The 24590-nt window shown below is 35.6% G+C and overlaps 1 protein-coding gene across 2 annotated transcripts in view; it reads right to left on the bottom strand.

The window, feature by feature from the left end:
• Nucleotides 1-24590, bottom strand: part of PIK3C2G (phosphatidylinositol-4-phosphate 3-kinase catalytic subunit type 2 gamma) — a 272235-nt gene that overhangs the window by 204454 nt on the left and 43191 nt on the right. The window contains exon 1 of one of the 2 annotated variants that reach the window (XM_015867905.2): nt 16611-16765. The exons of the other annotated variant lie outside the window; for it this stretch is intronic. The gene's annotated coding sequence lies outside the window, so the exon portion shown is untranslated. Of the gene's footprint in view, nt 1-16610; nt 16766-24590 lie in introns of those variants that run through there. 2 annotated transcript variants of the gene reach the window in all.

The raw sequence follows: 24590 nt of genomic DNA, 5'->3' as shown, positions 1-24590 counted from the left end.
AGAAAGCAGTGTTGACATAATGTGTCCTCCCTCATTGCCACACTGAATTTTCACAGCTTCTCCTCCTCAATAGCAATTGAAACATTTTGTTTCAGAGGAAGAGGTATTTAAAAAAAAAAAAAAAAAGGACATGAACTTTTCATATAGGTGTAAGAGGGGGAAAAACAACAAAAAAAGATAGGTCAGATTTTGGGTACACCAACCTTGACATTGTCCTTTTTAAAATACTCCCCAGGCAGCGTTAACTTTTGCAACCAGCACTCAAGCAGCCGCTCACCCTAGGGCTCAGTCAGCTTGGCAGGATGACAGAGGTCAGCATTTCACACGAATGAACAATTTCTCCAATATATAAGGCAGCCATTCAGCTTTCTCTCTCTTTTCACCTGTCCTTTAAAGTTTAAACTGAGGCTATCATAGGTACTGTGCACAATGCAATGAAAATCCCTCTTTCTATTAACCCTTTGAACCCTTATGATGAGAAGTGATATCCTCACAAGTTTAAACTGAGAGACAGAAGCCGCAGAAGGGCTCCTCTTCCTACCCCTCTTCTTTTGTCAATTCTCTATACCAGTTTCTTTTGGCTATGTACTTTCCTTCACAAAACCTCTGTTACTTTTCTAACTTGACCACTGAGTATGACAAAATCTTGCTATTCTGACTGTCCCAAATGTGTGCCCTAGAGGGTATGATATTTTGGCCGGATTCCCTTTCTGGATTAATACTTGTATTTCTGTTTTGGATGTGACTGGATAATGATAGGATGCCATTGTGCAGAACTTGCACAATGAGACCCAATACATTTAATTGTGATAAAACTGTCTTTCAAGTGAATCTTAATCAAGGTGCTAGGCAATATGTACAAATTTTGATAAAGTCAAGGGGTTAGGCTAGATGAACACAATTCTACAGGCTATAGTCAAAGACTGAACTCTTTTGTCCTTAAAATTGAAAAGCATGTACTATGCCTGTTATTAGTTTGATGCTTTGAACAGTTATCCATCCAAATTGTCTGGACAATTGAAGAATAAATCTATGTGACTTTGATTCAAGCTCACTACTGTAGAAATTTGTGAAAATGAAAGAAAATCGGAGCCTGTGCTGTACTTTTACATAGGCAGCAAACCTCTGTGCTCCCTGAATTCAGAGGTCAAATAAAATTTCTCGGAGTTAGGCTGGGGTTTCACTTTAACTCAATGTGCAATTTTTAAATAAAAAAGTCATTCAGAAGCATTCTCTAAGCAGCCATTAGACAAAAAAATAACTATCTGGGAGGATCTGATTAAGATAGATTAGGTAAATTAGATTCAGAAGGCTAAGAACACAGTAAAAGTGTAGCATTTACTGCATTACATTTAGAAGGGTTTAGGTTGGCTACAAGAAAATTGTGTGCACTCTGGAGCCACGTGCTGATATTTGCTATCCAGATTTCTACGTATACAAAGAATACACAGAAGATCAATGTAACACGCTGCAAACAATTGGGAAAGTCAGGGAAGTGCACATCTCTGAGTTCTGATTAGTTGTAAGGGCCATTACAGCCACTCCTTTTGAATCCTAAAAAGCTTTAAGCTGGGGAAATCATGAAAGGGCTAGGATATCAAATTATGACAAAAGAGAGGTAAGAAATTCTGTGTTTTGTCCATTTGGCTGTTCCAGCCTCAGTGATATGTAGTAATTAAAATATTAAGATGTGCAGGGTTGGCCATCAAGCCTTCATTTTCATTGCACAAATGAAATTTTCATTGCACTTCCTTCCTCCCTTCCTCCCTTTCTTTTTCCTTTCTTTTTCTTTTTCTATTCTTTTTCTTTTTCTTCTTATACTTTTTCTTTTTCTTTTTCTTGTCTTTTTCTTTTTTTTTCTTTTTCTTTTTTCTTTTTCTTTTCTTTTTCTTTTTTCTTTTCTTTTTTTCTTTTTCTTTTTCTTTTTCTTTTTCCTTTTCCTATTCCTTTTCCTTTTCCTTTCCTTTTCTTTTTCTTTTTCTTTTTCTTTTTCTTTTCTTTTTCTTGTCTTTTCTTTTCTTTTTTCTTTGTCTTTTTCTTTTCTTTTCTTTTCCTTTTCCTTTTTCTTTTTTCTTTCTTTTTCTTTTCTTTTTCTTTTTTCTTTCTCTTTTTTTTTCTTTTCCTTTTCCTTTTCATTTTCTTTTTTCTTTTTCTTTTCTTTTTCTTTTTCTTTTCCTTTCCTTTTCCTTTCCTTTTTCCTTTTTCTTTTTTTTCTTTTTCTTTTTCTTTTTCTTTTTTTTTCTGTTTCTTTTACTTTTTTTTAATTTTTCTTTATCTTCTTTTTTCTTTTCCTTCTTTTACTTCTTTTTCTTATTGTCTTTCTTTTTAATTTTTTTTTTTGAAAGTTTACAGTAAAACGTAAAAAAAATAAGGCTGGGGTGGGGGGGGGGGTGGGGAGGGGAGGCAGTTTAAGGGTTCCTTGCCAGAAGGCAGGAGCTTATGATCCATCCAGATCTCTGAAGGCTGAATTTCAGCTAGAATTCTCTGGAGCTTGGCCTGAAGTGGATGTTGCTTCAGCGAATTCAATTTTCCAAGGTATTAAGAACTGTGGAAGTAAAATAGATGACAGGCACTGAGGGTGGAACTGTAGCCCCACTGCAGGTTAATGGGGCTTTTTGCCACTGACTTCAGGTAGGCTAAGATTTCAACTCTGCTTTACGGAGGAAAGCAGAAAAGTGTAATACAATATTTAAACCTTTGTCATTGTAAGCCTGAGTTTGACAGTTAAATGTTTATAAAGATACTGACTCTGCCTTTAAGACTCTTTGATAGGTATGGAAAAAAAGCATTACATGGGAGTGTGTTAAGATTATTCCACTACTAGACTGAAAGAAATGAAGATTTTCTAAAAATTGCTACTTTGAGCATATCAAGACTTTGAAGGAGTTAAACCTATGATGGAGAAGAAAAATAAGATTTCTGAATAAACTACAATTTTTATATTCCTTTTAAGGCAGAAGACAACTGAGCAATGTAAGCTGACAGCTTGTTTTTTACATTCTAAACATGCTGCTTTCCTCAGCAGAGGCACAGCACCATAGAAGAAGAAAAAGTTTCATAACATAATTGGGAAGTCATGTCACTGAGACCTCCTGCAGTCGAATGAACAAAAAGCCACTGGTGTTGGAGACTAAAGCTCTCGGCACGCTTGTTTTCTTTTCTATGGACGGAGCTCCTGTGAGATTTGAAATAAAGTCTGTGTCTATCTTGTCTTCTTGTTGGCTTGCCTCCCTTTTTCCTATCTGGGGAGGATTTTCACTAAACATTTGTCTCTAAAACTCTCCAAAATCTTGTCTTCAGAGATACTGCTTACTCTTTTTCTTGCCTCTTTTTTAGGGATTTGTTTTGCAAAATTCACATACACTGGTGGTCCCCAACTTCATTGCTGATTTTAAAACATTAACGTAACACATGCAAAGAAAGTATCTAAAATGTATGTAGCTTGAGGTCAATTAAAAATTTATTAGAAGCACATTTGGCCACTTAGTAAGGAATTATCAACTGCTACAACTCATTTTGAAAGAAAGAAAACCACTTCTGATATTAAAGAGGTTTTTGATCCCCAGCCTTACCCTCAGAGAGTAAAATGAAGAGAAATGTAGAAAAAATCTTCCTTTAATTCCAACTCGCATATAATTTCAGTGGTCTGAATATTTTACCTTGATCTTAGTGGTCTGAAAACAAATTAAGATATAGACCATCTTAATACCACCAGATGTAAGGAAGAAAGGAAATTGAGGGGGAAAAAAGAAAAAAAAAAAGAAAGAAAAAAAATGACAAAGATGACAGGCAAGGCAGCGTGGCAGTGGATCAAAAAATCAGGAGCAGAGGAAAGAACAGCAAATACAGAGCGGAGCAAAAGAGACAGTCATCAGAGAGGGCAGTAGAGGATGGAAAAAGAAATAAGCCAAGAAAGGAGGGGAAATCTAAATCAGAAGTGCAGTGGAGGCAGAAAATATCTAAACAGAAAGAAAACAAAATTGTAGAGAGAAAACTAATAAATTATGGAAATGAGAAACAGAAGAGCTGAGGAAAAGGGAAAGCAAAGTTGTTGAAGCAGAGAAACAGAACAATAAAAGGGACCACTTCACCTCTAGGAATACATTCCATTCCAGTCAGTAGGTGGCTTGGGACCTACAATTAATGGACCAAATTCCTGGGGAATGAAGACAAATAAAGTCTACCACAGGTTTTGGGCAACGCAATTACAAGCTGCCTTTCAGTATGTTTAGGCTTGCACTGGGCTAGCTAGGTTTGTCTTGTCTGCCTGTTTCAACAATTATGCCAACCTTACTTTATCTTTCCATCTGTTTCCTGCATCTTTCTCCCGTTACGCTTTTCCCCTTGCTATTCTTCACCTTGATTTAAAAGGGCAACTGTAACTACAGCTCTTTCCAGCCACAGGAAAAAGACTGAAAGACGACAGCGTATCCACAAAAACAATAGAAGAATTGTAAAGAAGGGAGATCTGTCAAGAAGAAACAAGAAGGCAGTGCAGTTCACTATTTTGTCTTTGATGCTGCCGAATACAGATATTTCAAAGGCAACTGTAAACATCCTTGTCTACATGTTAAAGTACTACAAGTTTCTAAGAGGAAAAATATGTTAAAAATCTTACACATTCAAGTGTGTAAATGAATATCCCTGGTAACTTAAACTGAAGTTGATTTTGATGTATTTTATTTTAATTTTTTTTTCTTCTGTTTTTAAGCAACTATTTTTCAATAATGCTGCCCTGGTTTTTATTACTCTTTTAGCCCCTTAAAAGTCCATTATCTTTCTTCATCACCAGTTCTGCTGAACTGAGTCCCATTTTAGTGTTGAAATACTTGGCCAAAATATGAAAGTCCCACAGCCATAACACCAATGTTTTTGAAAGTGGATTTCATTCTACTGTTCTAACACATCACTGAACTTGAACTGCAGCTTTTTGTGATGCTTCAGTTTATTCTTTCAAAATTTCAGCAGTAAGTTCTTACAAAGGAGGCCTGTTAGTGAGCCCTTCCCACTCCATTCTTTGCTGCGAAGAGAAGAAAGCAAACCAGACTTGGAACATTAATGAAACACTTCAGGAATTAATGGTATGCATGTGAATGTGATGCTGTCAGATGTTATTCATTAGATCTCTTGATTAGCAGCCTTCTTGCTGAAAAGAGCAACAAGACCATGGCACTTGAAGTTTGGAACTTTGAACTATAAGCAGCGCTGTACCAATTGGTATGCTGTAATAATGTAGTTTTATCTACCAACTTATATTTAATATATAATTAGGCAAACGTAAAGGGCTGGAGAGTGACTAATTAAGACTTATTTTCCTCCTTGTATAAAACACTGATTGTGGTGGCTCATGCTGGGAAACCACAGAACGTTGGTGAAGCTCCCTGTTTCAGTGACATCTGTTACACATTCATGGAAATAAAATGAATGTGAGAACAGTTTACAAATAAGATGAATCCTGCATCACTCACCAGACCTGGCTCTGGAAGTGCAGAAAGTCTAGGAAAGTTTTTGAATGTATGTGATCTTGCATGGTTCTCATGGTGAATGCCCCTCATTGGAGATAATCACAGGTTTTAAAAATCAGTATTTGTTAATTTCAAGTTCTTAATCTTTCCAAATCAAAAACTTTTGTGAGAATATAAAATATGCTTTAATATTTGCCAGCAGGAAAGCTTCTAAACTCTATGGCAGGTTTTCTGGTCAAAACCAGAGAAAGAACCCCAGATGATGGTTACTGAGCCAGAGTGGGAAACAACACTGTAGTTTCATACTAGAGGACTTCAGAAAGCAAACATAAAAAACATAAAACAACGACAAAGGAAACAAAAACAGAAACACAACACAAAATGGAAACAAACCAAACTAACAAAAAGGCAGCAAAAACTGAACACCTACAAACGTGTTTCAACTTAATAAAATTTCTTTCAAACATTTTCACTTGAAACAATCATTTTCTGCTCAGGTTCACTACCAGCCAGAAAAGGATTGCAGCCCTCATCACTGAACTGAGGGTTAAATAGAAGAAAACTCAGACAAGTGAAAAATTACAAGCATGATCCATAAAATATTCTGACAGCTGGACACAAAGTAAGTCTCACAACTGTAAGTCCAAGAAAAGAGCCCAACTGTGCAACTAGAGCTTCTCAAATTGTCTGACAAGGATGATTCAGTGGCCGGTTTTTCCCACAAAGAAAATGGGTGTGCAGCACCACTCATACTGATTTCTGCTTATGCTGTTGAACCTGTCTAGCTGATCCACACATGGCCTCTGAGCTAATGCTTCTGAAAATGTAAGCTTCAAAAATATTACAGTTTTCTACTTATCACACACCAGTGAACCATCAAAGGAATGGACAAAGGAAACTGCCAAGCATGAAAACCAATCACTGTTTAAAAAAAAATTAAATTAATTAATTATTAAAAAAAATTATCTAACTTTACGCTGAGAAGGGTCTCAAACACCATGAGTAGCAAACTTTAAGTGCAAGTGAATAAGAATGTCTGTAGGCCTTTAGGTACTATGTCTCTACAGTCTGATTTCTACATAAAATGAACAGGAGTATCTTCTCAGTATAGATTGCATAGATCTAACCTATTTTAAGCGTATTTTTGTGATTATCAGCAGAAACAAATGCCATTCAGGTGGATCAACACCAACCATAGTAGTCTCCCCTCTGATACATTTTTTTCAGTTTTAAATTTTCTGTTCACATATCTGCATACATGTAATTTCAAAATTCTCACTTTGCAAGCCTTGATAAGTACATCAAAATGTGCTCCATAAGTGAAAGAACAAAGTGAAAGTGTTAGTGCAATCTATACATAAGTCTTTCTGATCTGCAATGATAAATGTGCTTACACGTTTAAACTACATATAGATTAGGTTTAGCATAGATTGTCTGAGTCCAGGTAAAACATAATGAAACAAAACAAAACAACATCTGGAAAGTGAGGAATCTTCTCATCAGCATTTTAAGCCCTTCAAAAACAATTCTGCTGTAAGAGTAAGTGGCCACAGCTCATTGCCATAGAAGGAAACAGTTCCCAGAAATAGACTTGCAAAGGTAGAAATATTCATCAGTATTTAAGAAACAAACAGGCCACAAAGTTAAAGAAGGCAAATCAGAACACACTCATCCCTGAAATGAATACTAAGGTTAACAGTTTGGACACTTTCCTAAAAGTATGCACATTTCTCAGCACTTTACTGAATAGAGATGAGCTGGTCCCCAGTCCAGCAATCCATTACAGTGACAAAATAGCTCTTAGTATGCCCAGTAACATGCATGACAGGAGCAAGTGTTGAGCTGCAGCCAAATTCTGTCTCTAAGTGAGATAAAATCAGATCCAGAAGGCTAATAAGATAAGGATCAGTGCTCTGTGTACATCTATTCATTCATCAGAGAACCAATTTAAGGAGAGGAAAAATAAATGATATATGGAAAAAAATACGAGGAAGAAAAGCCTTCCTTAAGTATTATTTGTTTCACAGTTTTTGTAAAATTCGAGTAGTCGTTGCCATTGTCAACAATATTTTTCTGAAGGCATTGACTAGCATGATAGGGAAGAAACTGTGACAAAGCGAAACTATTAACTGCCTTCTACTCAAGTCCCATTCTACAATAAAGTGCTTTCACAATAACTGCAAGAGGCAAGTAAATAAAATATTCTTCATCACGTATTGTATGTATCCCCATTTTTATTGTAAACTCCTTAAGGCAGAAACTCTTATTAGTGCTAAATATATTAAAATTCAAATCAAATAGCAGAAAGGAAAATAAGTGTAAATTAATTTAACTTGCAACCAACACTGCATTGGAAAACATTACAAATATCTCCAAGGAAAATTTGCAGAACCTAAAGAAACTGATCAAATGGTGAATGAAAAAAAAAAAATCAACTTGTAAATAGGGCTGTATCTTCAATTTAAAACCATGAAATCATGCACTTAACAGAGCAAAAAATATCTGCAAGGAATTCAGCCTCAGTTTTTACTTCTGGTGGAGAAAAAACTGGCTTTCTGAGGATGCTGTCAGAGCTTCTCAGTCCTTCACCTAATGTGACTGAAATCATGACTGGATGTAAGACAGCATAGGACTTCGACATTTACATCTCAGTTACCTCTTATTATTAGCTGTTTGTTACTAGCTGACTCACAAGTCTAATCTATCTTCCATCTGGAATGTTACATATGGACACACACTAGGAAAATTAATGCTACCATATGAATGAATGCAAGGACTTCTATGCCTACAGTATGGGAGTTAAAGTCCTTTTACATACAAGAATAATCTAGAAAATAAGATTCATGAGAGCAAAACAGGAAGAGGGATGATTAAAAGTGGTAACTAATTTTACACTAAAACACAGAGTTTCTTCTTAGAACAATACCTTGTTGAATCATTAGCAGATAACAGCCTTGATGAACTAAGAAGTCTTTGCTATGATTGTCCTTTGTAATAAACCTCTAGAACTAGTTTTCATGACCAAATGCATATATTTTTAATTAAATTTTACCATACCTGTGTTACAGTTATGCTTTGTATATGCTTCAGACAGGTTTTGAAAACCTATTATTGTCATCAGTCTCAACGTGGCCAGCTTCTATTAAGGAGACCAGAGCATATCTTATGTCACTGCTGACACTATTAAAATCAGTAAACAAGTACAGTGATGACTGTAGCATGCACACTCTCCTGCAGATAGTCAGTATGAAAACTCTGAAATTCAGTTAACAGAAATATTCTCAGTTATGATGCCTAGCAAATTAATTGTGCCTAATTCATTATATAATCAACTTCCCAAAAACTAACAAATATCATCTGTACTGTCAGCAGTACAATACTGTCTTCAATATGGCTAGAAAGAGGTTTCAGGGTTTTCATAGCTAGCAAGAGTAAAAATTTGCTTTGGTCACAAAAAAAAAAAAATCCAAAAAAAACCCCCAAAAAACCCAAAAAAACCCAAACAAACAAAAAACCAACAATACAACATTTTAGGAAGAGAGTAGATTATTTCAAGCAAATTCTTTTTCATGCTAAATAATGAAAAGCTACTATAAAGTTTTTCATAATGCTTTTTATTTGTCTGAATTTCAGAATTTATAAAATGGAGCAGGGCTGACAAGAGCTGAAATGTTTTCTACCCATTAAAGAGGCTTAGTGGAGATAATACATCCATACTACTGACTATATATCAATATAGCATTAGTACTGACAATACAATTCATCCCAGTGCTGGAGAGACTCTTTTTGGAAAGATGGTAGCTGTCTTTACTATTCTTACAGTCCTTGGCATCTTTACCACACTTTGTCATCAGATCTAGGACTACTGAACCATAACACCTAGGCCAAACAAATATTTCCTGGCATTGAGGTACTATATTAATTCCAGTATATAAGAATCAAGGTGTGAAAATCTAAAATTCATCTAAGAATTGTCATCTGAGACTGACATAGTGACAGGACAAAGCCTCTAGAGATGGAGGCTCAACCGTTGGAAATGCTCTGTGAGTGCAAATCTCTGTGCCTCAGTTCATCCATTGGTTTATTCCTGGAGACTGTTGATATTTAAAAAAAATAAAATTAAAACAACATATATATGCAGGGCAGAAGGTGAAAGCAAAGGGAGAAAAGTCAAAGAGAGGGAGGGAGACTTTAGGGCATAGAACATTCAGGCCAAGTTCCTCTGTAACATGTAAGTGACAAAGCAGAAATCAAACTTCTTTGATGCCATACCACTTTCACCTGGTGAAGAAACACTGAAGAAACTTCACTAGACAGGAGTGAAGATTTTTAAGAAACAAATACTGGGTCATATATTCATTGTTGGCCACTGTTTATTTATAATGTTAAAGAACCGAAATGCACACATTTTTGGTACTTATTTTAATACTGTTATCTTATATGTACTTGCCAATTTTCCATGAGATATATGACTATATGACACATTATATATATATATGTATATATATATATCTCCTATCACTTGTATTCTTTGCTATTTATCATTTACAATTATTTTGGTTCCCGTTCACCTTCTTCAGTTAAATTTGGCAGTGGTGCTTTTAGGTTTTTCCTTTTCTGTACTTCACTTACTTAAGAAATCTGCACATTCAATGATGTGAAATAGGTGATAAAAAAATAAATAATTAAGTGATGATGAAGGTTTAGGTTAAAACATTCACGGTTTTAAAGAAAACAGTGCATAATTAGTGTATTAGCATCTATGATCACCTATACTCTGATTTCTATATGAAAAAAGATGTATTGAACATATTTGTATAGAGTATGTGTAAGTGGAACTCCAGAATTATACACATCCAAAATTACTATTATGTTTCTGTTTATATTTCAGGACAAGATTTCTGTATAATTAACAGAAAAATCTATTGTGTTAATTAACAAAATTACAAGAAGCTTCTATTTATCCTAAACAATAAAAAGACTGTTTAGTAATGGGTACCTTTAGTGAGTAGTGCTTATAAGGAATCATTAGCCCGATACTTTAATGAATGTTAGATAAACGCATTTGGTAAAAACGAATAAACAGAAAAAAACACATCTGCACTGTCTCTGGCAAGATATGATACAGAAGACTACACTGACAAAGAGTCTGGTTGGGAAGAGGATCTAACAACATTACCTCAAGAAAATCTAAAAAGAAAGAATTATATCTGAGTATCTAAAAAGAAATTACAAAGATGTACTTTAGCAAGAAGCTAAAAGTCTGACAACTAAAAAAAACAAACACCAAGAACTCCGTACTGGTGAAAAATGCTTCTACTCTTGAGATGCAGATCGTACTGAAGAAATAACACAGGAGCTGCAATAAATTCTTAACCAAAATCATTGCCAAATATAGGTCTTTTAACAGTAAAAGAAATTTTGAGGAAAACAGTAAAACCTTACGCCTCATCAATAGCAGATGAAACACAAAGTTCAAGCAACTCTTACATCACACCCCTAGTTTCAATTATACCCCGCCTTTCATTTTCATGCCAAACAACCTCATGTTCTACATTTTAATTTGATTCTCTGTCACTTCTATTTTCTTCTGAAGACCCAGGGTCTCCATTACCAAAGCTACAGATAAAAGCCCATCCCTCCCAGCCTTCTCATTTAGACTATTATAATTCTCATTCTGAGCTCGCAATTCCTTTCCAAAGGTTGATATTTGATCCTCCAACTTTGGCACAAGATGTTCCTGTGCCTGATATTTCACACTAATCCTTCCTCCTAATTCTCTAATCATCTCAAATGCCATCTGAGATAGACCCTCAGAGGATAAATTCACTGCTAACATCCCTGCCTACTTGTGAGTCATCACAAGTTAGGGACTAAGAAACAGTAATTGAAAAATGCTTCCCTGCAACTTCTTCCTCTGAAATATTTTTCCTGGCCAACAAATGATACTCAGGGGATTTGTCTTCTCAATATCATCTTACACATCAGAAATAAAGGACTACTGAATAAGAAAGTTGAGGTAAAGTCTACTTAAATTCAAATAGAAAACAAACAAACAACAACAACAAAACATGTAGGAAACACAGAAAAAAGCCCAGAAATTCCTAAGTAAGCCCATGTCTCAAGCTACCAGAGTCCAGTTCTTACTATAGCATCCTACAGTGGCATGTACATGTCTCATCTGAGATATGGACATCACTATCCCACATGCTGCATGGTGAAAAAACAGCCCCTTAGACCTTCAAAATCTATATAAAACTACATGTAGACATGGTAAATGTATTTATATAGTGTTCCTGCTATTAACTTAAGCAATATAAAGGAGGTTATTTCTAATGCATGCCAAGCTTTTTTTTCCCCCCAGTTCTGACTCTTTTGACAGTAGTTAGGCAAGGACGCAAAACAACATTAAAGAAGGTGCTGAGATTGTATCAGAAATGACAGTCAATAAGGAGGAAGAAAGACTCAGGTTAAAACAGAGATCTCTGCCACTTTTGCTTAGAAATACAAAAAATTACTACCCAATTCAGAACTGATTTGTATGGGACTTAACATAATACAGTGATAAGCAGTGGTGTAAAGGCAGAAGAATCCGTGCACCCTGTGCTGTCACACAACTGCTGTTGTTCTGAGCCTCATCTTTCTCTGTTGTCTTCAGCCTTGATACTCATTCAAACTTTTGATAAAATACCAGCATTGAGACATGAATGATTTGTCATCTTTATACCCTGTAAACGCAGCATAAAAATAAGTTAGACTGATTGAGATTACACTGTTGAGGCAAAACAAAATAGGGATCAAATCCAAACTGACAGCTACATGAATTTTATTAGTTTGAAGAGAAAAATTTATGAAAAAACTCTAATCCAAAAACCAATAAAGCACTTTGCCAAATATGATGTTATCTGAGTCTTGTCGTATTAAAAAAAGTTCTATTAAATCCCCCACTTTCAAGTTCAGCATCAAAAACACTCAGTATAAATGATATTTCTGTCAGTTTTTTTCTTAACCTTCATGAAAAATTTACTATACCGTGCTTAGAATTACTTGAATAATACATATCTTGTTTTAAATTCAAGTTATTACGTGCACTTGTAAAATGCTATTTGATTTGATTCTTCCTCCCACACCTTAAGCAAAATATGCGACAATTTTGTTTTCTCTTGGGTAGCATGTACAAGAGCTAACCCATTCCTTTGGGATTTTCAATTGCTAACTAATCCAAAGCTATTTCTTTTAGAATTGCGTGCAATGAACTTAATGGACTCAAGAGGCTTTTTCCTTTTTTTTTTTTTTTTTTTTTTTTGGTTTGTTTGTTTGTTTGTTTTAATTTTAGCAGTTTTCTTTTTGCTAATAAAAAGGTCAATAGAATATTATGCATTTTAAAGATACAATAAATAAAATGACAGAACTGCAGCATCATGACTAACAAATTCCACTACAATACTGCTTCTGTATTTGCAAGGTGACACTTATCAACAGATCTTTGTCCTTTTTCAGCCTTTTTGCTACACAAGTTCAGCAAGATTTACCAAATATTTTATAAAGGCATAAGATGTATTATTAAGTAAAAAGAAACAATGTCAGTTACGTATGCATCACTGCTACTTTGCTCCTCCCACCACCTTACTCCTCCCCTTTTTCTCAAATAAAATTGTCCTCAGAATAAAATTCATATAATTTCAGCATTTTCTGACAAGTTTTACATCTCACCTTTCCCATCTAGAATCTTTAATTGATTCTGGTTCTAATACATCAGACTCAGTGAATTTCATCTCTGCATTATAGAGATGACCATCAATAATGACCCTGGTTCTAAACAGCAAACTAGGTTTCATTCTTCTGATGACTAAAATATCAGCAGGTCAAGATGACCTGAGAGGGAAAAGGGGGAGGAAGTTTCTCATCTCTGCTACAATTTCAGTAGAATCTCTTAACTCTTACTGAACCTCGCAAAAATAACAAATAAATAAATGTGAGCATACAAATGTGTTCTGACTGATTAAAAAGAAGATATCCCAAGAGCAGCTTATTTAATACTAGATCAAATGAGTGGGAGTTGAAATTACCAAGTTTTTATTGACTGTTTTAACATATTCAGGAAAACTTTACATACATCTGAATCTCTTTATAGTATCATTCTTCATATGTCATAACAGTCAGTGTGGAATACATGAATTTGAAGGGATGAGGGGTGAGAGAAATTGTGGAGAGGATTACTGCTGTACCCTAGAGAAGTTTATTAAAATGATAAAAAAATAAAACCATAAACATAATTTTCAATTTTTAATTTTATTTATTTATTTATTAATAACCTGTTAAACTCTGCTTCAGTAGCAGGTCTTCCTCATATTAGTTAGGTCTACAGACTTTGAAATCAGACTAGAGAGGTCAGGACATATTTTATAAGAAATCTGACAGTCAACAATGCTTGGAGTATCCTTCAATTGTTCAGAACTAGTTCATGCAGTGAGCTACCTCAGCTCACTTCCACAACTCTGATTTCAGTCCAGAACTAAAGCAGCACCAAGTGCCTATGGCTTTTGACATCTGGTGAAATAGGTGGTTTCAATTGAATTCTGAGTATAAAATAAACTAACCTTACTCCTATAATAATATACTCCTATAGATCAAAAATAATTAACAGAATTAAAAAAAATAAAAATAAAAAATATACACAGTGATAAAAAACTACAATTTTTCAAATACGGTTTAAACTGAAAGGCACAATGAAAGGAAATGGTGTCAGGCCTACACCAAATACAGCTGAGTTTTGAGAACATGGTAAAGAACTATGGAAGTTATTTGACAGACTTGCAGTGCCAATGACCAGAGTTACAGAATGATTTACAAAAATAATATTAGAAAATAAGTACATAATAACAAATAATGTAAGGATAACTGTACTGAAAAAGTCTGAGGTTATGACTTTGGAATAATGAAGCCTTACAAATGCAATAGTGCTAGATATGTGTAAGCTGGAAAGGAGTCAGCAGTCTGTTGATGGACAACTACATGCTGTATGGACAATGGAGAATTTGGGGTGATAGATAGAAACTCCAGCCTTAAAAAGATTTCTTCTTTCTAGAGTTATTCCAGTTTCACCACAAATTTGCATGTTTAAGAAGCCTGTAAACATACACCTACATTATTGTACAGATGAGGGAAGAACTGTCATGCTGTCATGTTTCATTTGATTTGGCTGTAATATGGAGCAGCATCCTACACTTTTTTGCCACAACCTCCTTTTGGGCAGTTGTAAAGAGCAATAAGGTCTCCCCTGAACCTCCTCTTCTCTAGACAGAACAATTCTAGTTCCCTCAACTTCTCCTCATAAGACATACTCTCCAAACCCTTCACCAGCTTTGCTGCCCTTCTCTCAACACACATGGTACAGGGCCTCAATGTCTTTCTTGCAGTGAGGGGCCCGAAACTGAATGCAGTACTTGAGGTGTGGCCTCATCAGTACTGAGTGCAGAGGTACAAACACTTCCCTGCTCCTGCTGGCAACACTTTCTGATACAAGCCAGGATGCCACTGGCCTTCTTGGCCACCTGGGCACACTTCTGTCTCATGTTCAGCCGAGCATCAATCAATTACCCCAGGTCCATTGCCTCTACACAGTCTTCTAGCCACTCTGCCCCAAACCTATATAGTTGCCAGGGGTTTTTATGGCCAAAGTGTAGGACCTGACACTTCATCTTGGTGAACCTCATCCCATTGGCCTCAGCCCAGTGATGCAGTCTGTCCAGATCCCTCTGTAGAGCCTTGCTACCCCAGGGCAGATCGACACTTCCTGCCAACTTGGTGGCATTTGCATATTTCTTGAGGGTGCACTCAATGCCTTTTTTCAGTTCATGAATAAAGGTACTGAACAGGATTGACTGTAGTACCAGCCCCTGGGGAACTGATTGCCAGCCAGCTGGATTCAACTACAATCACCACTAAATCTCTGGTACCACCCATACAGACAGTTCTGCAATAGTAGATTTACACAACATGAGAAGATTATCAGCGTGGTGTGAGGACTCCTCCAAAAGTAATGCCATCTATTTTATTACGTTGGCCCATAACCTCCAAGGCTGATGCTAGTGGTATGAGAGTAGAGCTTGAACCTTCCCACCAGTATTTTGTTACATTTTGTTGCCATGTGACAGGTGGCAGTAGAGGGGCAGTCTGACAGAATGGTGTCTGACACTGAAGCACTTAAGCTCTTCGTATCTTTTGTAGTTTCCATGGAAGTAAACAGGAGGCATTACTTTTGGAGCAACCTAGGTATATAAGCAAATAAATAAGAAAATAAATAATATTCTTTTTGTTTTCAAATCTTGCCATTTAGCATTAGCTCTTATTTATGTACAAAACCATTTCTCCTGGATGAATTTTTTTTTTTTTCTTTTTCAAAGTACAGTGAAAATATTTAGTTTCATTCTGGCTTTTTCAATGTTAGGTTTTCCAGTTGTACTTCATCTGTCATTGCAGTATGCTCATCTATTCTCCCATTCAAATATTATCTGGATTCTAAAGGAATGCCATTCTCACATTCAGATTTTTAGAATCTGAATGTGATCATACGGACTTCATCTTTTATTTTATTTTTTTATTACTTTTATGGCTTTACAGAAAATGCAGTTAAAAATCAGTTGACCCATCCAATAGCAATTATGTTCAGACAATTTTCTAGTTCTTTGTACATAACAACAAGTAAGAAAAAAAGCTTTTTTGTTTGCTTTTTTTTTTTTTTTTTTAAATTAAACATCTTTTTCTAAATCAATGGGATAGAGTTAGAAATCATAAATTGAGGGGTGTTCTGAAAGAACTTTCACTTATGGCTTCTTCCATCCCAAGAGAGGAAAGAAACAAGCAAGGAGTATGGATTGATTATTATTTAACAGACAAAGATGACAGAGGAAGAGGGTAGAAAGAATTCATTGAATTAAGCATTCAGAGGGAGAACTGAGAGATAAGGCAAACATTTCCCCAAGGACCAAGATGTTAAGAAACACTGGCACAGAGAACTTGGTGGAAAGTTCTGGGGACTGTGGGTCACTTACTGGGTCAATGTTGAACTGATTTGTGGATGAAGCAGCTAAGAAGAGTTAATGTAACAACTCAGTAAGATGCTTGTAGTATAAAGTATCTTACCTCTTAAGGCTTCCTGACTCAAGATGGCAGATGGAACCTATCAGGCACAATAAACCCACCAAGTTTAGTAGACTATATGGACTACAACCGTCAGTGAAGGAGATACAGCTGTAGAGCTGTAAAACATCTGCATTTAAAAACAAACAAACAAACAAAACATAACTAAACAGCAAAATACGTAAGAAATCTTGAAAGACTAGAAAACAAAAACATCACTGCTAGCAAGGGAACAGCACACAGCTAGAGAATATAATTGGAAGTTATCCAGAATGTTTTCATGGGAACTATAGATATGAGAAATGAGTTGCATCCAACTACCATTTCAACCATATTTTAGCAACTATCTTGCAAGTAAATTGCTATTTTGAAACAGCTAAGTTAATCTAAACAAACAAACAAATAAATAAATAAAACATTTAAACTAGAAATTATGGTGCCATATAACCAACAGAGAAAACTGTGATTACAACTTCCAAAGGAAGGCCACTAGGTTATGTACAGATTTCCAGAGAATAAATGTGATCTCATTCCCCAAGAGGTACAAGTATAAATGTGATGAAATATTAGACCAATATGGTAATCTGAGTTTATAATGGCATTTGAACCAAATGGTATTGGCAAATATCTCCAAGGACAATCCTTCTCACTGTGGAGGCTCTGAATTCAGAACAAATATCACTCACTTACACAGGGAAAATAACAGCATTGATCGGCTGTAGTGCTCATCAACCCAGACAGAATATACCAATGAAGACATACATTATATGATCTGGGAATAAATGATGGAGAGATCACAAAAATTCTTGGAGAAACAAGCAATATCCCCCTAAAACAAAATCAAACTGTTATGACTGTAAACCCAGACATGAATGTCACCAGGATTTTAATGGACTAAGACTAGACTGTATCTGGATAAAACTTTTGGTAGATAATGTTTGTAGAAAATCAGTAACAGATACAGAAAGGAAACAAAAGAGGAGAATGTCAATTTTCTTACATTTAGCCAATTAATACAGTCTTCTGGTGTCACTGTTTAGAACTGGTTGTGCTACTGATAAAGCAGATCAAAAGCACTCTAGAAACTAAAGGGGAAAAAAGATTACTAGAGATATAACAGACTTCACACATGATCAAGGAAGCACCATGACTACAACCAATAATAAGAGAATGGGACATAACTATTTGGTTATTATTATTAACCATTTTCTATAGGGAAAAAACATATGAGTAGAGGAGAGTCATGAGTTTCCCATATCATAGTCTGACAATATGCTTATGCTGAGAAAAGTAATTAAGAAGTAACACTCCCAAACACAGAAAGAGTACAAGAGGTAAGTCAAGGAACCCAGTACTGCTGCACACTTTCAATCGGTGAGGCACTGTGCCTCACTGTTTGAGTTAAATCAAAATTAAGATTAATGATGACTACTGAGGTGGTACCTCAGCTTCTAGCCTCTTTCTTTTTCAGTAGATCATCATTAAAAGACAGTAACTATTGACAATTTTCAAAATACAAACTCACTGTATTGAAGTTGAGCCTTTTCCCATTTTCCTCCCTTTTCCAGTGGTAGAGCATAATAAATTTTAAACCCTCCAGGAGAAGTCAGAACCATGTCCTGTTTACTACAAGATGGCTCATAACAAGTATAACTCATCTTACCCACACTAATCAAGAACAGTCACTGACCCTGAGCTCCATAGGAAAAACTTCTCGCAATGGAAGTCATTAAGTGATGTTCAGATTACTTTGGCAGGCCTTTCACAATCAGTATCACAAGGAGAGTCTGTGTTGTCTCTAAAAATCCTATCCCTATGAAAAACATGAACAAAAGCCCTCATCAAGCAGTCACCCCATGAGGGAATCATATGAAAAAATTCTCACAAAGGAAGACTTTAAGTGGACTTTAATTTCCTTCAGCAAGCATTCCGCAGCCCCACTAACAAGGGGAATCTTTGTTTTTTCTCTACAGTCCCTACACCTACCACAAACTAAAACTGTCATCATCGCCCAGATTCAAAACATACTTCACCCCAGAGCACATACAGAAAAGGATCAAAACGGAAATCTTTTAGCGATCTACAACTTCTTTTGGCACGTCTTTCAGAACCTGGATTACAAGTGGCATCTGCTTTCTCTCTCTGAGCTCAATGTCTACCTCTACCCTGAACTCATAACAAAATAATGGTGAAACACTCGCATCATGTGGATGTACACTTACAAATTTATTTTCTAATGTAACTCTGCTAAGGCAAAACAGTTACTTGAGGGATTAATTTGGCATTTACTCTTCAGATGGTTCTGTGCCTGTAGCTATTACTGTTCTTTTGGCTCATGCCCAGATTAGCCATTAGTGTGTGGATTGTCACTACTCTGCCAAGCTTTTTTAGAACAAACAGAAAATAAAAGCCACTTTGCTAAGATGACAACAAACATTTAAATCCCAGTATCTCCTTATAACTTTAGTAAGAGTAAAAATATGGAGCCAGTTTTCATGTACAAACATAGAAAATGGGCTAAAGTCATTAAGGCATTAGCGATGTTACATAATTAAAATTGGCATTTTATATTTGCTACAATAAAAATAGTAATTTCATAGAATAATTACCATCAGTCATTGGTGCTATTGTATATGCTTATTAAAACACTTATTTCTGCAGGGGGGAAATTAATTGAAAAATGGCACAAGAAAGCTAAGGAGATAGATTAGGATAATGCTAAATACTAAGGCAATATTTTACATCATGTGATACCAGAAAGAGGTCTTACCCTGTTTTTAATTTGGTTTTCTGAGAAGTATCTGCCTTGGTATTGCTTTAATTAATTAGTAGGAAGAACACTACATATTTCTATCTATTTGATCTTCCATTTTTCTGTGACGCATCTCAAATTTGATGTTGTAAATTTGTAGTTAATTTCATCCTTCATGTTTCAAAAGCCAGAATTTCAAGTATGCATGAAGGAAAAAAGAGCTAATGGGCAAATGATTTTACATTTTTTATTTTTTTAAATAAAAACAGACTTCGCAGCATAAAAGACTTGCTTGACTGGTGATTCACTGGTAGTACTAGCCCGAGGGATGTGAATAACAGTATGGAGAAAAATGCTATGACTTTACATGAAGAAGTAAGCTTATTTTCTAATGAGAGATTATGATTAACACACTCCACACTCTTTTCCCTTCTAAATGAAACATTGCCCCCAAAATGCCATAGTTTCACTCTGCATAACAAAGAGTCCCAGGAGTTATTTTAATGCTCTGTTATCAAAACAGTTACTCTCCAATTTTAATTTGCTAGACTGAAATGACAGAGCTCTTTTATTTTCCCCTTCTGGTGAAGGTACTCCAAAGCAATCTCCCTTTATTATCTTTGTACCAAATACAGGTGACCAGAAACACTCACAGCAAGAGTCAAGTGTCCTCTGCAACACAGCTTGCGTAATGGTAACAACTATTATGACTCTAGAAATCATTGTGTTCATGTGAGTCTGTTTTGCTCTCCTACAGACACACCATACCTGTGGCTCAGAAGTGTTCTATGATGGCCCACTTCACATGAGATTTTCATCTTTCTTCAATGGGAGAAATCTGAACTTTAAGCAGAAATGGATGCTTTTAAACCTTCTACCCCTTCCCCCCAGAGAAGTCTTTTGACTTGATCGTTTATTACTTAAAATACACTAAATTCATATCGTAAGATATTCTGCATCTCAGTTTTCATTCCCTCTATTCTTTTTTTCTTCCCATTTTTGAGCCCATAGTCACTCTAACCATCCTTACAGATGCTAAGGAACATTGCTCAGTTTTCAGTTTTTTTCTTTACCTTGACCCATCCTACAACCTAGAAAGCTTTTCTTTCTTCTGTAGTGTCTCTTAATGTATATAACTGAAACTTCTTATTTGTTTTCACTTTTTTCATATTTTCTAAGTCAGCATGACTTTTATTAGGTCTTATAACATCTGTACTTGGCCTATGCTCCAGTAGGTAGCCTCCTGTGCTGCTCAGTGCCTCTTTGCAAAGGTATTTTCCTCTTGCTGCTTATTTTTGTCACACTGAATTTACAGCCCTTCTATAGCGGTGATTTCCGCTGATTATTACTCCAGTTTATGATGCCTTCTGAGTCTCTGATGACTAGAAAGTTGAAACAACTATATAACTAAATCTTTGAGTTTTTCATGTGACCTCGCTAAACGGAGTTTTTCGTACTTGCCTGAGCTTTCTTTTTTGAAGAAAGAGCAATAGAAAGAGAACTAATGAGAAGTCCAGAGATATCTTTCTTCTAACATTATGGTCACTACAGTCAATTTATTTTCCAACAAACTATAAACTGGAGAGACTCCTCATTGAACTGAAAGCATTTCTTAATACTTGCAATTATTTCTTGGCACTTGTGCAAATACAGTACACACTTTACAGTATAAGGTTCTGGAAAAATAAAATACACTTCCTCCAATGTTATTCACGATATCTTAAAGCAATGAGAAACTCTTGGTTTACTGTGCCAGAACTACTAAATGAAACCTATTCTCCCCTCTGTATTCTGACACAAACTCCTTATGGACTCCATCTACAAGTAGTCACTTTTTTCAGCACTTATTTTTCCAGCTCACCTCTACTTAATTCCACTAAGTAGGAAGCAAGCTGAGAAATACAGGAAGGAGAAATCATGAGCACTGCAGAATGCAGAGGTATTTACACATATCAGTTGTTGTCTGGTAAAGCTTCAATCTTACTTGGTTAAAGTGTGTCAACAGCCAAAATGTCAAAGTCAGGGAGAAAAGTTTCCCGTGACAATAGTACTTAGTGTCCTAGCTAGTTCCATCACCACTACTTATGGGATAGCAGAAGTATCAAACAACACAGATTAGATCCATCTCAAAAATATTTCAGCTCTTCTAAGTGTAGAATATAGACTTTATTATATAAAATACTTCTGTTCTAGCATGGTTGTACCTCAGGCATTGCATGTAAGTAGGTCAAAGACCTCTGAGGAAATAAATGGTGCGTAGCACTTCTTCTGAGATATGTCTGGATGGCTGCAGAATCAGAAATATAATTCAGCCATACCATCAATATGATTTACAGCTTAATAACTTTGTTTCCAGAAATAAAACAAAGTTGTTATTTAATGGGTGAAATACTACCATTTTCTCCAAATGCCAGTAATAATTTAAATTCATGACTTCTGTATTATTCATGTTGTCCAACTTAATATGAAGAGTTTTTCTGGTTTTTAGTGTTTCTGAAAGTGTCTCCTTAGGGTATACCTTTCTCATGACAAACAGATGCTAGAAATAGGTACATGGTGCTCTGCTGCCGCATACTGGGGCCTGAAAATAAGAACCAAAATGTTGGAACCTGAATACTTGGAAACATAGGGATTTTTTCTTGACAAGATGCTAGACCGATGGAACATAGTCTCATCTTTTTTTCCTCTCTACTTGTCTTGTTCCACTAGTATACCTTCCCTCTCCACTCAACAGAAGAAAAAGGCTTTCTAAGTTACCTAAACTTCATACCAAGCTCAGAGAAAACTCCAGTTTATTTCATTATTTGCTACAATCCTTCAAGCCTCAAAAGCTTCAAAGATAAAAGTAAACATTTTAGTTACAGTAAGGAAGATCAGATAACAATGACAAACCTGAAAAATGGTGATTCATTCATATTTATAGTACTTTTTGCTTGCACAAGTGATCATCATCATACCCATGTTTTTTCTGTGTAGAAGTAAGAAGGAAGAGAAGTAGTTGCTTGTTTTTTTTGTTATCACTGACTTGGAGAATTCACAAATTCATTGAATAAATTGTTTTTAAAACAGCACAGGACAGACAACAATGGTGCAACAAGCATCCTTCCAAAGTTCTCTGTTTTGCACTGTCACCACAGAAGAAGCATATTACATTCACAGATCTCATTCATCATACAGCTAGTACCTACTGTCATGCGAATTCACTTTTTGATTTCAGTTTTTCTCTCCTTCATTTAATCAGCATCAACTAATCAAAGGTATGTATAAAGACACTGAAAGCAATGCTTCAATTTTATGTGAAACAGTTTGGTTATAAATGAATACAATTAGAAAAAAGATTTTTCATCCATTCTTCAATGAATATCTTCATTTCATCAGATAAATTATCTTCTCAAAATTTTCACTAATCTTAACTACAACATTTATTACCTACACTAGAAATCTGGAATGGTTCTGCTGTCAAATTAAATGCAATATATGTATTTCAGTTTTGCAGATGATAGCTACTAGTCTTTGACACGAAGTTTTACTGTGATGTATTTAGACATTAAGCTCAAAACTCCATGTGAACTTATATTACATATGTGGAAGGGTAACAGCAATAATGTTTCTTTATATTACTTATACTATCATCCATCAATGAGAAGCAATCATTAACTAGTTTTTATCCAGTACAGTGCTACAAATCCATAAGGAAGAATTTGTTTTCAACTATAACATTAATAATTTTTCAATGATTTGTAACATGAGTGTCTGAAGAACTGCATAAGTGTTAAGTGCAGTGGTTCTCTAAAGTAAAACCGATTGCTACGCAGAAGTTATAAACAGAAGAGTAATTAAAGGCAAAAAATTTCCTCTTATCGACTAGACTGCCATAACAAAATCACATACTATTGAATATTGCTTTTTCCAGTATTTCCTAAAAAAGCTCAGTTACATTTGTTGATTAAAATTTCTCTACTCAGAATACAGATAAAGTTAAATATATATATATATTTCTATATATATATAATTAATGTTGTGGTACATTTAATAAGGGCTCTTCACTTCTAATCAAAGTAACTCCCATCCTTACATAAAAATATGCTCACACACAGACAGACATCTCAACAATTCTGTATGATAATATGAAAAAAAACATTGCTACATAATGCCAACTGTGACAATACTGTATCTATGCATTAACATGGAAGCCTTCTTAAAATAAATTAAGAAGGTGCACTCAATTGCAGGGACAAGATTTGTATTGACACTTGTGCCAATACGGTATAAAATATATTAGACATTTTGCTGAATATTTTGGATAAACCTTTATTATCAACCTCCCTATTTCTCATTTAGTCAGAAAGCCTTTCTGCCCCCCCCCCCCTCCCCCCCCAGAAAAGCATAAAAACTAAACTCATACTACCGCAAGAAATGGTGCATCTATGCCAAAGCTTTGCTTATCCGCTTTAAATATTTTCTTTATGTAAACTGAACAAAACTGCCAGAAAACTGCCAGAAAACTGAAAAGGTTAAACAATCCCATAACTTCCAGTGTAAAAATCTCCTGTTCTATACTTAGGATTTTATTTTGCAGAAGAATATGTATATATAAAAATGCTTTGGCTATGTATGCAATTTATTGTGGTTGAAACAAAACCCCCATTCATTCACCACACAATTGCGACAAGATAAACTGCAATCGTCCCACAGGAAGTTATTCAGATATTGTAACAGAAAATGCTTTTCTTGATCAAAATGAACCTAACATGGATAGGGACAACAGTCATCCAGGCACCATAATGATAGTGTCAGCAAAGCACTCTTGCAAGTACATCATGCTAAATGCAGCTTGCACATAAAGTACCTGATGCTGTTTGAAGGTGAGGAAGGAGCTCACTCCATGTGGACAGCCAGGCTCCAAAGAGCAGGACTGCATCTGGACTACACCCTCACACACAGGGTCTGATCTTTGGGTGGTCCTGTGTGGAGCCATGAGCTGGAGTTGATAACCCTTGGGATAATCTATGATTCTATGACTGCAAGAGACTTGTGTGGCTGCTGAACCAGCCAGCTGCATATGATGCTCAGGCTCCCAGAGTGGGAGGCATATGATGTTACTGCACAGATGAGAAGTTTGTACCAATGTCCCACTCTCTTTAGACTCAATACAGAGATTGCTTCTTCAGTGTAGCTTTGTCCTTCCCAGCACCCATGAGCTGAAGTCAGCGCAATGCACTGTGTAAGAC

The sequence above is a fragment of the Coturnix japonica genome, chromosome 1 (assembly GCF_001577835.2).
Source record: "Coturnix japonica isolate 7356 chromosome 1, Coturnix japonica 2.1, whole genome shotgun sequence".
Taxonomy (NCBI): domain Eukaryota; kingdom Metazoa; phylum Chordata; class Aves; order Galliformes; family Phasianidae; genus Coturnix; species Coturnix japonica.
This window is presented reverse-complemented; position numbering and strand designations above follow the sequence as displayed.